Source organism: Marmota marmota, unplaced genomic scaffold, assembly GCF_001458135.2.
Source record: "Marmota marmota marmota unplaced genomic scaffold, marMar, whole genome shotgun sequence".
Lineage (NCBI taxonomy): Eukaryota > Metazoa > Chordata > Mammalia > Rodentia > Sciuridae > Marmota > Marmota marmota.
This window is the reverse complement of record NW_025999863.1, coordinates 5,355,119-5,365,925: the sequence shown is the minus strand read 5'-3', so window position 1 is coordinate 5,365,925 and position 10,807 is coordinate 5,355,119. Positions and strand designations below refer to the sequence as shown.

General features: G+C 53.0%; 1 long non-coding RNA gene across 1 annotated transcript; it reads left to right on the top strand.

The window, feature by feature from the left end:
• The first annotated feature begins 1,230 nt into the window (after positions 1 to 1,230).
• Positions 1,231 to 6,029, top strand: LOC125619769. Its single transcript, XR_007351355.1, has 3 exons — positions 1,231 to 3,163; positions 3,606 to 5,228; positions 5,316 to 6,029. It is a non-coding gene; the product is annotated as an uncharacterized LOC125619769 (long non-coding RNA).
• Positions 6,030 to 10,807: the final 4,778 nt, after the last annotated feature.

Below are 10,807 nucleotides of genomic sequence, written 5' to 3'. Positions count from 1 at the left end.
AAAGAGATCAGCTGCAAAGCCCGACAGCTTCTAAGACAACTCCGCAGCCCAGGATTCTTATCTTGGGGGGTCCCATCCAATAGGTTATGGTTGCTCCAGAGGGGGCCACCCTGGCCTCTGATACCCAGATGCCTGAGACCTTGCCTGGGCTCAGACTGGGGTCTTGGGGAGCCTCCCCCATCTCAGATTTTGCAAGGCGGGCTGGGCCACAACAGCCTCCCCCCAGCCATGTATGTGTGCCCCCAGCAAGTCTCCCCATGCCCGCAAAGGCCCCTCCCTCCACGCTTCCGTCTCGAGGTCAGAAGTCTCCATGCACTTTCCTCACACTCTGCTTCGGAGCAGACAAGAATCTAGATGATGCCCTTCTGCCAAAATGAAGATGGAGCTGGCTCACTTCCTATCAACCCTCGGGCAGGGTCCAAGCTTCCTCCCAAGCCTCTTCCCAACCCTTCTGCAGGCAGAGCAGCCACAGGATCTTTTTCTCTTTTTCAGGATTGAGACACAATCCGATGGTGTTAGCCAGCTGGCCCAATTCTCTCTGGTACCCACAACGCCGAGAATGGACCCGGGGCTCCTCCACCTTCCAACCCTGGCCAGCCTCGCCGCACCTTTCATTTTCCCTCTCCACACTTGGGCCACGCTGGCCTCTTTTGGGCTGTGCAGAAGCACCCAGCTGGGCGCTGCCCGGGGGATCTTGCTGTTTGCTGGGCCCAGAAAGCCCTCGCTGCCGGTCCCATCAGGTCGGTTGGCACCTTCCCTGAGAACCTCCTTTGCCGTCCCTCCTGGCACCTCCACCCTTCCCCTAGTTCCCTGAAGGGTCGTCTTCCCAGCACCGTGGAATGATGAGATTTTCTATTTACACGGTTCTTAGAAACCGTCTACGCAGCAGCTGGGTTGTGGACTCCGTAGGCCTGGGGCCCTGCTGCGTCCCCAGCCCTGGTACGTCGGTGGCACCAGTGGGCGCCCGCCCCGATTTGCCCGTGACGGGCGGACACTCCGGTGGCGCTCCGCCCGTTCACACATCCGGATTCCCCGCGTCACGGGGCCAGGCTCGCCCCCACTCGCTCCCGCCCGTTTCGCAGCCTCGTCCTTGGGCACCCGAGCCGCCCGAGCCCTCGGGGGACCAGGGCTCTCTCGGGAAGGTGGCCCGGACCGCAGGCCAGATGGGAAGCCCCGAGAGGCAGCCCGGGAGGAGTGCTGGGGGACGCGGGGGCTGCGTTTGGNCCGCCCCGCGGCGCGCCAGGCGCTGGTCCAGCCACGCGTCTGATGTCTGCGCAACCCGCAGCATCTTCTGTGGGCGCCTTTTGGCCCCTGCTTCACCCTGCCCACACGCGGCATGTGCTCGCGGCCCTTTCTAGGTCCCCTCTTCTGACCAGTGTGCTCGGGCCCGCGCATCTGCGCACAGCCCGCGGCCGCCCCAACCCTGGGGGTGCACTGCTAGCTTTGGAGGAGAGGCCTATACCCCTCCACAGGCCTCAGTGGCCATCTCCCGCCCCAGGTCTGGGGACCTCGTGAAGTGAGGCACGCGCAGGTTCAATCGCAGGTTGGGGAGGTGGAGAGGGCATCCTGAGCAAGGCTGCGGTTTGGTGGAGTGCAAGGGTCAGGCAGCCGAGCAGGGGAGATAAAGTCTGGAGATAGGCAAGTGTGGGTGGTGGTTGCAGCCTTGACTTGAACGAGGGCAACAGGGAAGGAGGCTGGGCCTCCCCTTGCCTGGTGAAACCAAATAGAGGACAATCCCAGGCCCCGCTGTTGCCAGTTGAAGGGAAGAGGTTTCCAACGGGGTGTCTGTCACCTTCCGACATAAGCCTTTCCGACATAAGCCTTTCCGTGAATCAGCGATTCAGACCCCAGGCCCGATACAGGAAGTTGAGATCTTAGATCTTCCTGACCTTGGCACCGTAGGCAGGTTGCTTAAATTCACTGAGATTTTATTTCCTTGCCTAGGAAGGGGGAGGGGCTGGAGACCTCTGCTAGCAAGTGCAGCAGAACCTGTCGCCCCAGTCTAGCTTCTAGCAATTACATCGTGATCCCTCTGCTAGCCCCTAGTGAAAATGCGCATCCCTCTCCCCCAGGTCTCAGACCCTCCTCAAAGTATCACCTCCCCTGCTCCCACACACTACATTCACCTTTATTCTCCCCCCATCCTTCCAAAAGTCCTTTTGCACATCCAGAAAAAAGAAAGCCATAGCGTGACTTTTCTCAGGTACTTGGAACATGGCAGCCGTGATACTGCTAGTAACAGGAGAGATATTTTGAAACCAGGTAGTGCAAGCCTTAGGGAAGAAGCCCCAGGTCCACAGAGTAGTGGGGGATTTGAGTGGAGAGATTTTGGGGGTGAAAGATACTGTGTGGGGCAAAGGCAGGGCGGCTGGAGCAAGGATTCAGAGATGAGTCTGACACAGAGAGTGACTACTTACCGAAAAGAAGTCCCCTAAAGACAAAGGAATGGACATCTCCCAGGGGAAATAAGAGCCAAACCTGCTCTCAGTCTGGTGAGTGAGCAGCCAAACTAGAAGATGAAGCATCAGAAGGTGCTCAATCTTCAAGGCTGCGGGAGTGAGATAGCAGTGGGGAGAAGGGAGGCAGGGAGAGTCCCTCATCCTCCCACGACCATGTGGTGGGCAGAAGTGCCTGCTCTAAAAATATAACACAGAGACTTTCCCAGATAAGAAGGGTGCTCCAGGTGGTGAGGCAAGAGGCGTCACATGTGCAGAAGAGTCACCCATAACCCACAGTCACCTTCACCTGATGAGCACAACCTTTGGTGGAGACTGAAGGTGGCGTGAAGAAGCGTGAGTGACAGAAGTCCCACCTCTGCACGGCACAGCATCAAGAGACAGAGGTCCTGCCTTCCCTCCAGATACCATGAAAGCCACACCCCTGTGTTCTTTGCCGGGGCTTCTGTCCCCCCAGTCCTGTCCCTTCTGGCTTGAGCAGAAGTCTTTAACACAGCCTCACCTGTGTTTGATAATTTCCAGGTCCACTGTTCGTTTCTACAACTCTGGACCCAAGAGTCCAGAGCTACCAAGGTCAGTGAGAAGCCTGGCAGGAGAGAGCAGGCCCGACCTCCCGCAGTGGGGCAGCTTCTCCTCTGCATCCCCAGGCCTGACCCCAAGCCTGAGAGTGCGCGTGCTTTCGGTTCGGAGACGGTTTCCTGGAGGAGGTGACTTCTCAGACCTGAGGGATGAGTGGATGGGGTGGATGAGGGTCTGTCCCAAGGGCCCCCCAGGACCCTGGGGAGAGGCACTGTGGGATTCAGAATTGGGTTGCATGGGATACCGGGGAGGGAGTTACCCCTGAGGGCCTGGTCCAGGGTTGGCAGACAGGAGGGAAGAGACTCCAGAGGATTTAGAAGTCAAGTTGCCAGGAATTGGGGGCTGGTGGGAGGCAAGGGTGTGGCTGGAGTGGGCAGATGGAGCTTTGGAGCCCGTGAGTCCAGTGTCAGTGAGGGCCAAGGGAAGGCCAGGGCTCCCCCCGACCCCCGCTCCCCTCCCCCGCCTTTCATACCCTTTGTGATCTGGTGATCAAATGTGGGACTGAGATAAGATGAAGGAAACTGTAAGCCGCAGGACAGCTGAGGGTGTGTGTGTCCTCACTTCTCCCAGCCTGCTGTGAGCTGGCCCTAGGCACAGGGCCTTTTCCAGACCAGAGACCAACACAGCCAGGCCCGAAGGCTGGACCCTTGACAATGGACCTGTGTGAGGTGGCATGAGGAGCCCTCTGCTGTGTCCACACACCCTAGCCTCTGACAGACAGGGCAGGAGAGACTGTAAGGACCCTGAGATGGGGGATCTTCCTGGATATCCAAGGCCCAGTGTTGTTCCCCGTCACCCACAGCTTGGGGCCCTGGCCCCTCTGCCATCTCCAGGACTACTGTCTGTTCTAGTGGGTGTGGAGAGCCAAGTCCAGAATGTCCGTGTCTCCCTTTCTCTGCTGGCCCTGCCAAGTCCACCCCTGGGCCTCAACCTCCAGCCCCGAGCCTGGCCTCCTTTAGTCCCTCATACTGGTCAGGGTTCTGCCCTCCCAGCTTTGGCTGATCTGTCCTCTCTGGCACAACCTTTGCCAAGCAAGAGTCCTCCTCTCCATGTTGGGGGACTCTCTGCCCCAAAGACAGGAGCCTTCAATTAAGACAGAGTTGGACCCACATTGGGGCTGTGTGACTTTTAGTGTTGACACAGCCTCTCTGAGCCCAGTGTCCTCATCTGGGGGACGGAAGAGGATCATAATGGGTGGAGTGGGCCGGGGGAAGCAAGTACCTGGAGTGGAGAGAAAACTGTCCTCACATGGCCCTGACCAAATGGCCTGGAAGGGGAGCAGGGAGGGGACAGGAAAGGGAGGGTGAGGGTAGAAAGGCCTCTGCATTGGCTGCTCCTGGCTGATCTTCCTGCATATCCACATGGGTCCTTCCCTCAGTCACTCTGGGCCATCAGTGGGAGGCCCCTTGTCCTGCTCCCCTCCCTATAGTCTGCTTCCCCTCCACAGTGCCCCTCACTCCCTGTCTGTCACGGGTGCCCCTTCCAGTGGTCCAGCTCCCAGGGCAGGGCCTGGTGCCCCCATGCAGGTAAGGAGAGAAGAGAGGGTGACGGGGTGACGGGGTGACAGGGTGATGGGGGAGATGCTGGGTCCGGGGACAGGCTGGGACTGCGGGAGGTGTCATCTGTGTGTCTACGTGTTCCTCTCTGTGTTCCTCTGTGTGACCGTCTGAGTGTGTCTGGGTACGTGTCTGTCTCTGGGGATGTGTGTGTGTGTGTGTGTGTGTTTGTGCATTTTTGGGTGTGTGTTGTGCTTCTGGGCTGGTGCGTCCTGACTCTGTCTGTGTGTCTGGTCACACGTGCGCATCGCGGTTTCTTATGTGTGTATGCCTGACCCTCTCTGTGTGTCTCTGTGTGCCTGGGTGTGATCTGTCTCCATGTGTCTGGGGACCTCTGAGCAGGGACACGCTCGGCCTGGCCCTCCTCCTGACTCCTGGAGGCCTGGTGTGGCCCCTGCCCTCCTTTCCTGCTTCTCACCTCTTCCCAAGCACCCTCTGGGCTCTGCCTCTCCTTCCTTACCTTCCCAGAGTAGAGGCTTGGCACAGAGCCTCCCTCCACCTCCTCCTGGTCTTTGCTCAAGTCCCTCAGGGCAGCTGGCACCCAGCACGTGCAGGGAAGGAGAACCAGTTCACAACGGTGATGCCTCCTGCCAGCCCGGGCCCCGTGCCCGACTGTGGTTCCCAAAGGCTGGATGAGGTAAGAGCCCCAGAAACCCAGATGCGGAAGGGATGGGGGGGAATCATGACCTGGAGCAGCAGGTGACTTAAAATTCCCATTTTACAGATAAGCTCAGAATGGTTCAGTAAGCTGCCCAAGACTACACAGCCAAAGGTTGGGGGAAATAGATTTCTTTGGCTCCAGCTCCGCCCACGGGCCTCCCTATTCTGCAAATAAGAAAACTAGGAGGACTCGGGTGTGTCCTGGGATATGGGATTTCTAGGGCTAGTGCCAGGACAGTCCTGAGCAAACTGGGATGATTGGCCACCCTACCAAGAGGTGAAGAGATTTGCTCAAGGACACACAGTAAGGACAAGAGTTCCTAGGCCAACACCTGCTTGTCCAAGATGTCACCCCCTTTTCCTAACCAGACTGGGAGTTGGCGGGACCTAAAGGGAGCTATGGAGGCATTGCTCTGAAGGGGAGTGGGACCCGGCTGGGCTGGGCAGTGCGTGACTGCGGTCCCAGCGGCTCAGGCACGGAGGCCGGAGGACCACGTGAGCATAGGAGTCAAGCCAACGGCAGAGAGAGAGCTGCGTCGAAAATAAAATATATAAACAGGAGATGGCAGTCTCCAGTCTGCATTCAAATGTTCCTCTTCTGGACGAGTCAACACATTAGATTCAAAAGCTGCAAAAACATTGACTAGGGGAACATTTTCTCCTACTGGGTCTCCCAGGTCCTGTAGGCTCAATGTCTTGGTTCTCCTTCCTGAGAGAGCCTTTGTGTGTAAATATGTACCTTTTTAAAAAAAGTATTTATTTTTTAGTTCTCGGCGGACACAACATCTTTGTTTGTATGTGGTGCTGAGGATCGAACCCGGGCCGCACGCATGCCAGGCGAGCGCGCTACCGCTTGAGCCACATCCCAGCCCCTGTACCTTTTTTTTTTTTAACAAAAAATTTCATTTTGCATATTCTTCTGCACCTTATTTTTTATTTATACCAAGTTTTCATTTTTTAAATATATATGTTCTTAGTGTAGTTGGACACAATACCTTTATTTTGTTTACTTATTTTTTTGTGGAGCCCAGGGCCTCGCACGTGCTAGGTGAGAACTCTACCGCTGAGCCACCACCCAGCCCACCAAGGTTACATTTTTAAGTGTCAGTTGGGTGATACAAAGTGTGTTTATGGGGCTGCTGGGGTGGAGCTCCGGGGTCGAGCTCTTGCTCAGCATGTACGAGGCCCTGGGCTCCGTCCCCAGCCCTGGAAAAAAAAGAAAGCCAACATTCATGCTGCATCAGCACCGTCACTATTGACTTCTGGAATAGTTTTCATTGCAAACAGAAACCTTTCAATGCTAAATCCCCAGCCCCTCCCAGCCCCTGGCACCTACCATTCTACCTTGTGTCTCTGGGGATCCTACTACACAGGGGACCTCTTGGAAGTGGAATCACATGGCATTTGACCTTCTGCATCTGGCTCCTTTCATGGAGCGTCATGTCCTTAGGGTCTATCCATGTTGCAATGTGTTGGAATGTCAGCCCTGATCACGCAAGAACCATACCCACTGTAGGACGGCCTACAGTGTGGTGTGGAGACATTCATCCATCTGTGCACATGGGCTTGTTTCCACCTTTGGCTGCTGTGAATCGTGCACCTGGGAATGTGGTGTTCAAATATCTCTTCCAGGCCCTTCAATCCTTTTGGGTGTGTACCTGGGAGAGAAATTGCTGAATCACATGGTAATTCTATTTTAACTTTTTGAGAAACATGAAACTTGGCTTTGTTTATTTATTTTTGTGGTGCTGGGGATGGAACCCAGGGGCACTCTATCACTGAGCTACACCCCTAGCCCTTTTTATTTATTTATTTTTTTATTTCTGAGATAGGGTCTCGCTAAATTGTCCAGGCTGGCCTTGAGCCTCAGCCTTTGGAGTCGCTGGGATTACAGTCTTGGCCACTGCACCCCGTGCCTGACAAGAAGCTCGCTTTTAAACTTAATATTCCTAGGAGTTCTTAAAGAAGTCTCTCTCTTTCTCTGTCTCTCTCTCTCTCTCTCTCTCTCTCTCTCTTTTGCTTGTGAAATGGGAAGTGAATACATATACATACATATATATGTACCGATATATATATCATATACATGTTGGTAACGGCTTTAAAGATGTAATTCACCTATTTCAAATGTCGAGTCAATCAATGGTTCTTTAACTATTCATAAAGTTGAGTAGTTCTCACCACCTTGTGTGGTACCACTACGAAGGGATCTCTGAGTAACCAGTCCCCTGTTGTTGGACAAAGTGGTTGCTTCTGATCCAAGCAACGGTGAATGAAAAATCTGATACAGAAGTGGTGTCAAACCCATGGGGAGATTTGAATAAATTCCTACAAGTGAAATGACTAGTCTCAGGGTGTGAACTTTGATAAGGATTTGTAGCTTTGATAAGGATTGCCAAAGGCATCCTTATCAGAGGTCTCACCTTCTGTGCTATCACCTTTATCAGACTGCTAATCTTTGCTAATTTGAAAGTTTCAAAAAAGAAGCTTGTTCTACTTTGCATTTGTATCATTCTTAGTGAGGCTGAGATTATCTTTTCCTGGAAACTGTATTTTTTTTTTAATTGTCAGGTGTTTTCTTCTTTATATATAGAGATTCTTTGTGGCAAAATACATGTAGACATTTTTTTTCCCCTTTTTATGGTTCTGGGGATGGAAACTCAGGGCCTTGCAAATGCTCTACCACTAAGCTTCACCACTAGTCCCAGAAGTTCTTTTTTTTTTTTTTTAATTCTATTTTTTAAAGTTTTTAAAAATTTATTCTAATTAGTTATACATGCAGTAGAGTGCCCTTCTCATTCGTCTGGTTGTACCAGATGTAGAGTTACACAGGTCATGCAATCATATACGCACATGAGTAATAATGTCTGATTCATTCTACTATTATTCTTACCCCATACCCCCTCCCCTCCCTTTATTCCCCTCCAAATACCTCTACTCCCACACACCCCTTATTGTGAATTAACATCCACATTTCGCCTTTGATTTTTGGGGATTGGCTTATTTTGCTTAGCATAATATTCTCCAGTTTCATCTATGTCCTGGCAAATGCCATAATTTCATTCTTCTTTAAGGCTGAGTAATATTCCATTTGCTTTATCCACTCATCTGTTGAAGGGCACCTAGGTTGGTTCCATAGTTTAGCTACTGTGAATTGAACTGTTATAAACATTGATGTGGCTGCCTCACTGTAGTATGTTGATTTTTAAGTCCTTTGGGTATAAACCTAGGAGTGGGATGACTGGGTCAAATGGTAGTTCCATTCCAGGTTTTCTGAAGAATCTTCCTACGGATTCCCATAGCGGTTGCAACCCCAGCAGTACTGTATGAGCGTACCTTTTCCCTAATCCTCGCCAACATTTATTGTTGCTTGCATTCTTGACCATTGCCATTCTGACCAGAGTGAGATGGAATCTCAGTGTCTTGCTAAGTTGCTGAGGCTGGACAAAGACGGGACCCAATTTTTGTTTTCTCAGTTGTCCCCAAAACACTCATTGCAACACCCATTTTTTTATGAGCAATTTTGAAAGATCACCAGGCTTGTGGGGCCTGCAAGGAGGGCAGTTTTGAGGTGTGACGGGAAGCTGAAGCTGTCCTGCCTGAAAACTGTTTGCCGCTCCATTGAAAACTTGGGAAATCAACCTGCTCCCAGCCTCCAGCTCTGGCACCAGCTGAGCCATACCCACCGGGAGGAGACCGGGTTTGGGGGAGGGATCGGTAGCTCCTGGTTGTGGAATGTCATAATGTTCCCTGAAACACTAGTAACAGCAGGCCCAACTGTGCCATCACAACCTGAATGACGAATCTGACACTTGGAAGGAGTTCAGGTGGTGGGAGGAGGTGGCGGCATCAGGGCCGAAAATACAGGTGAGTCATTGCTGGAGGAGGACCTGGTGGGCAGTCCAGGCACCATTAAATGCAGAGACGATGTCATTGTCATCAGCAAACGGAGGAGGGGCTGCTCCAGGGGGGGATGATGATGTCTAAGGCAAGTGCCTTAGACAGCGGAAGTCCAGATCCAAGGTGTCCGCCGGGCCCCACGTCCTCTGAAGACTCTCAGGAAGGACCCTCCTGCTCATGTTGGCAACTTGGTCCTCAGTGTGAGAGGCGGTGGGACCATTAAGAGGTGGCTCCTTGTGGAGGTCACAGGGGTTAAGGTGGTTCCTGGGGCCTGGCTCAGTTCTCTCCAGAGCCCCTCCCTGCACTCTGGCTTCCTGTCTTGCCATGTGACACCCTCCCCCGCCCCAACACACACACACACACACACACACACACAGCCTTCTGCCGCAAGGGGGTGCAGCCAGGGGGACATTGCCATGCAGTTGGAGTTTCAGTCTCCAGAACTGTGAGCCAAATAAACCCGTGTTTTGTTTTGGTTTTTCTGTCCTGGGGACTCAAACACCACCCAGGCTGCTCTACCACTGGGCAGCATCCCCAGCTCCTTTTTATTTTATTTTGAGACAGGGTCTGACTAAGTTGTCTGGTCTGGCCTCAAACTTACCATCCCCTGCCTCAGCCTCCGCAGTCACTGGGTTGACAAGCTGCACCAGGAGCCTGGCTGAACCTTTTACTGTGACACATGAGTTAGGGGCTCCGGAGCAGCCGCAGCTCAGTGGGTACAATTTGGGTGAAAGTCATTATTATTATTATTATTATTATTATTTTTTGTAGTTGTAGATGAAGAGCATGCCTTTATTTTGTTTGTTTATTTTTTTTTGGGGGGGGGTACCAGGAATTGAACTCAGGGGCATTCGACTACTGAGCCACATCCCCAGCCTCAGTTTGTAATTTATTTAGAGACAGGGTCTCAGTGAGTTGCTTAGTGCCTTGCTTTTGCTGAGGCTGGCTTTGAACTCGCGACTCTGCTGCCTCAGCCTCGTGAGCTGCTGGGATCACAGGTGCGCACCACCCGCCCAGCTTGTTTTTTGTTGTTGTTGTTGTTGTTGTTGTTTTTTATGTGGTGCTAAGGCTCGAACCCAGTGCCTTGCGCATGCTAGGCAAGCGCTCTGCCACTGAGGTACAGCCCCAGCCCCAGGAAAGTCATTTTTGGTTTGCAGAGAGGGTATGTGTGTGCCCCATTTCCCAGATGGGAAAATGTAAACTGGGGAGGTCCCATAAGCAGCTGGTTCCACCTGTCCCCAGGCCAGGCCCTGTTGGCTGGAAGGAGCTCCAGGCCCCAGATGAGGAACCTGTGGCCGGAGGAAAAGCCCCAGATGCACCCAAGAGGAGCTCCCTGAGTTCTGGAGCAGGAGGAGATAAGTGACCTGGGGACGAGGGGTTTCCTAGGCACAAGAGGGACTGGCCTCCATTCTTTGTAAGTTCCCCAGCCTCAGGCATTTCATTATAATAGCAGGAAATGATTGAAATCAGGGCATCCTTGATGTGTGGATCCATTCCTGGATTTCCCCCACCTTCACATGACATCTTCCCTCGCTGCTGTCTGTTTCTGAATGTCCATATTTCTGTTATAAAGACCAGCCAGGTGGGGTGTGGTGGCCCGGGCCTGGAATCCTAGCTCCTGGGGTGAGGGGTCTAGAGGTGTGCAAGTTCACGGCCAAT